Source organism: Arachis hypogaea, chromosome 11 (genome assembly GCF_003086295.3).
Source record: "Arachis hypogaea cultivar Tifrunner chromosome 11, arahy.Tifrunner.gnm2.J5K5, whole genome shotgun sequence".
Classification (NCBI taxonomy): domain Eukaryota; kingdom Viridiplantae; phylum Streptophyta; class Magnoliopsida; order Fabales; family Fabaceae; genus Arachis; species Arachis hypogaea.
Genome location: NC_092046.1, coordinates 42785015 through 42789758, shown reverse-complemented (window position 1 = coordinate 42789758; position 4744 = coordinate 42785015).

The window sequence follows — 4744 nt, the reverse complement described above, 5'->3', positions numbered from 1 at the left end:
AAACATGGTTGTGTTTAATTATTTAAATATGCAGTTGCTAGACTTGGTATAATTAGTATAGACAATGACTAAACTATAAAATGGTAATATAAATCAACAAAAGAAATTCAATAGATATATTTGATCAAAGGGTTACAATGTTTCTCCCAAGGATAACAATCTTCCTACCATGTTGCAGACTTCAGCACCTTATTGCAAGTATTTTGCATGGCTTGACGAGTATGTTTCATCGTTTAATAAGGATGCTAGCAAGAATCTTCGTTTTGGTGGGCTGATGCAAAATGAAGCTCATTTTGAAGGCCATAATTATGTTGTTCATGACAAAGTGAAGGTGTTTGATGAAAGATTGGCTGGGTTAGAAGTTAATTTATACAAATCTAAGGTGAATTTGATTCAAAGTAAATGCAATGGTGTTGGATGTATTGTTATGGCATTTGTTGCAAGAGTTGTAATTGCAATGTTTCTGAGGACGTTTGGCTAGGAAGGAGCAGAATTTTGGGTGTTTATTTTGTACAAATGTGATCATGGTTGTGAGGGTTGTACTAATGTGAAACAAAAAATATAATTTGTGCATTAATGAAGATGAAAATTTATAATTCGAAACATGGCTGTGTTTAATTATTTAAATATGCAGTTGCTAGACTTGGTATAATTAGTATAGACAATGACTAAACTATAAAATGGTAATATAAATCAACAAAAGAAATTCAATAGATATATTTGATCAAAGGGTTACAATGTTTCTCCCAAGGATAACAATCTTCCTACCATGTTGCAGACTTCAGCACCTCATTGCAAGTATTTTGCATGGCTTGATGAGTATGTTTCATCGTTTAATAAGGATGCTAGCAAGAATCTTCGTTTTGGTGGGCTGATGCAAAATGAAGCTCATTTTGAAGGCCATAATTATGTTGTTCATGACAAAGTGAAGGTGTTTGATGAAAGATTGGCTGGGTTAGAAGTTAATTTATACAAATCTAAGGTGAATTTGATTCAAAGTAAATGCAATGGTGTTGGATGTATTGTTATGGCATTTGTTGCAGGAGTTGTAATTGCAAAGTTTCTGAGGACGTTTGGCTAGGAAGGAGCAGAATTTTGGGTGTTTATTTTGTACAAATGTGATCATGGTTGTGAGGGTTGTACTAATGTGAAACAAAAAATATAATTTGTGCATTAATGAATATGAAAATTTATAATTCGAAACATGGCTGTGTTTAATTATTTAAATATGCAGTTGCTAGACTTGGTATAATTAGTATAGACAATGACTAAACTATAAAATGGTAATATAAATCAACAAAAGAAATTCAATAGATATATTTGATCAAAGGGTTACAATGTTTCTCCCAAGGATAACAATCTTCCTACCATGTTGCAGACTTCAGCACCTTATTGCAAGTATTTTGCATGGCTTGACGAGTATGTTTCATCGTTTAATAAGGATGCTAGCAAGAATCTTCGTTTTGGTGGGCTGATGCAAAATGAAGCTCATTTTGAAGGCCATAATTATGTTGTTCATGACAAAGTGAAGGTGTTTGATGAAAGATTGGCTGGGTTAGAAGTTGAGTTATACAAATCTAAGGTGAATTTGATTTAAAGTAGATGCAATGGTGTTGGATGTATTGTTAGGGTATTTGTTGCAGGAGTTGTAATTGCAAAGTTTCTGAGGACGTTTGGCTAGGAAGGAGCAGAATTTTGGGTGTTTATTTTGTACAAATGTGATCATAGTTGTGAGGGTTGTACTAATGTGAAACAAAAAGTATAATTTGTGCATTAATGAAGATGAAAATTTATAATTCGAAACATGGCTGTGTTTAATTATTTAAATATGCAGTTGCTAGACTTAGTATAATTAGTATAGACAATGACTAAACTATAAAATGGTAATATAAATCAACAAGAAAAATTCAATAGAGAAATATATATATATATATATATATATATATATATATATATATATATATATATATATATATATATATATATAAGGAATGATGTATCATTCCAACTGTTACAACCTAATACAATAACACAAAGTGGATACTGATATCTCCAAAAGGCCACAGCTTTACCAAAGAGAATAATTCTAATAATAGCGGATACACAAAATGATACCAACAAAATACTGAAGATGAAGCCAAGTTTCTTCAAGGCTCCAAATAGCCACAATAGTAACTTCCAAAATATGCATATCCAAGTAAACTAAAAACAAAACAAATTCATAAGGTTCCTAACTAAGTCAACAAAACACAAACAACTATTTCAAAGTCATCATTTCAATTCTCCTTAGGTGGCCTCATTCTTGGAGTAGGGATAAACTTCAAGATCCTTGAGGCAGTCTCAGAATTTGATGCAGCATCTCTGCGAACATAGTATTGTTGGCAGAGATATTCATGGGACGAGGAGGCCTAAACCCTAAGGTTGGAAGTGTTGGAGCCATGGATGTGAACGGTGGTCCCTGTGTTGGTGTGGACATGCATGTGGGTCTAATAACCTGTTGTTTTTTCTTGCACAGATGACATTGGATTCATCTGCATGTTATCTATCATAGGCTGGTCCAAAAAGTAGCAAAATTCAACATTATCAAAAATTATAATGAATGTATTTTCGAGTTTGGGTTAACATTTAAATGTATTTAGGGATGAATAGGCTGACCCCAACCTTGTGACTGTTACAGTGGACCTCAAAATGTACCCTGTTGTTGTCACAATCCCACACAATTCTCCACCTTTGACTTTTTGGCTTGATGAAATCATCCAATCTTCTTTGCTGCACTGGCGCCAATTTTTCGACATGATTGTCTAATTTTTTTCTTATGCGTTGCCATCTTTCGCATCAGATAACATCTCAGCTCTTCACACATTGTTAGTATGGGCTTTCCTCGAGATGCAATGATCTTCGTGTTTCACACTTCACACATATTATTGATGATGTTATCCACTTTAGGGCCGTGACTGAAGAACACTTTCGACCAAACACAAGGATTAAACCTTCCCATATACTTCTATGTTTCAACATTGGCTTTCTTTAAATTCTCCATGGATGCCTTAAACTTAATTTGAGTAGTGCACCTTACACATTCCTATACTAAGTACTTAGTTTGCTGGTCTTTAAAATGCTTAATAAAATTCTTCCATATATGTAACACACAATTTCTGTGATGAGCCAGAGGCATAACCTCTTTCAATGCCAATGCCAACCCCTTTTTCAACACAACAACACAAGGGAATTAAATAATCAGATTTTTAATAAGTTGTAAATAATACAAGGGAATTGAACAATACAAGGAAATTAAAACCAGATTTTACTAAAGTCACCTTTTGTTGATCTGAGATGAAGTTTCAACCACCACTACAAGAAAACAGCTCTATTGCCACGCTTTTAAAGCGTTGCAAAAAGCTGAAAAAAACGTGGCGATAGCTTTTTGCCACGCTCTTTGAGCTACCGCCACGCTTTTGAAAGGGTGGCATCTGAAAGGGTGGCGGTTGCTCTATCGCCATGCTTTTTTCAACCTATCGCCACACTTTTTTACAAATTGGCACTTTTAAAAGCGTGGCTGTAGGTGGGAGATATGGCCACACTTTTAAAGCGTGGCGACAAAGAGAGATACGGTCACGCTTTTAAAGCGTGGCGACAGGGAGAGATACGGCCACGCTTTTAAAGCGTGACGACAGGAAGAGATAAGCGTGGCCATAGCAAGATATACAGCCACGCTTTAAAAGCTTGGTGAAAGCCTTGTTAAATTATAAAAAAAAATTATTTTCCTTACTTGATCTTTATTGCTACACAATATAAATTTTCAATCCTTTTTTATTACCAAACCTTAAATATAGTATGTAATTTTTATTACAAGACAAATCAAATAATAATCAGTGACATATATAATTTATTATAATTATTTTATACATTAAAAAACTAATACTCAAATACAAAATAAATCTCGAGTTCAAATTCCAAAACAAAAAACCAAAGAAAAATACATAAAAAATACAAGTTAGAACTGCTCATAATATATCAAATTACACTAATAGAGATGATCATCAGCCTAAATACTTAATAAAAGATCAGAATCAACCTAAAATTGCTCTACTTTGTGCATTAAGCGTTCAAGTTATCCATTCCAATACTAGCCTGCAGCAAAATATCAAGAACAAATTGAACCAACTAAAACGATATATATAAAAACAATATAAGAAATAATCTAATTTGAGCATGTATTAACAATTTCAAATTAAACCAGGTTCACATTCTACTATAAAAATTCATCAGCATTATTATGCTAATAGGAATACAAATTCCAAACACCTTGCAGATCTATTTATCTTTATTATTACAAAAAGTAGTAGGCACCTAATGAGCAGCTTCTACCTAGCATCCATTTACAAATAGTGGCAGTGGTATTCCAAACGCATTGTAAGTGAAAATTAGTGAAGAAAATGGATTGAACTACATTTTGAATCCATAAAGTTCACCATTTCACCGATTTGCACTTGGCAGATGTTGCACTCCCTTAGAAGTAAGGGTTAGAGGTTCTCATAACTTCTTCATAGGTTGGTCTCTTATAGTCTACTGTCCGTTAATCATTTAGCAAAAAAATTAGATCCTTGGAGAGAGAGAGATAATAAATTCTCACTATTTTATTTTATTTTATTTTAAAAAAAATCCATAAGCGAGGATTATCAAATACTGTTAGATTGAACCACAGATAGCCCGAAATTGAATTGAATACTCACCGATTGGTAAA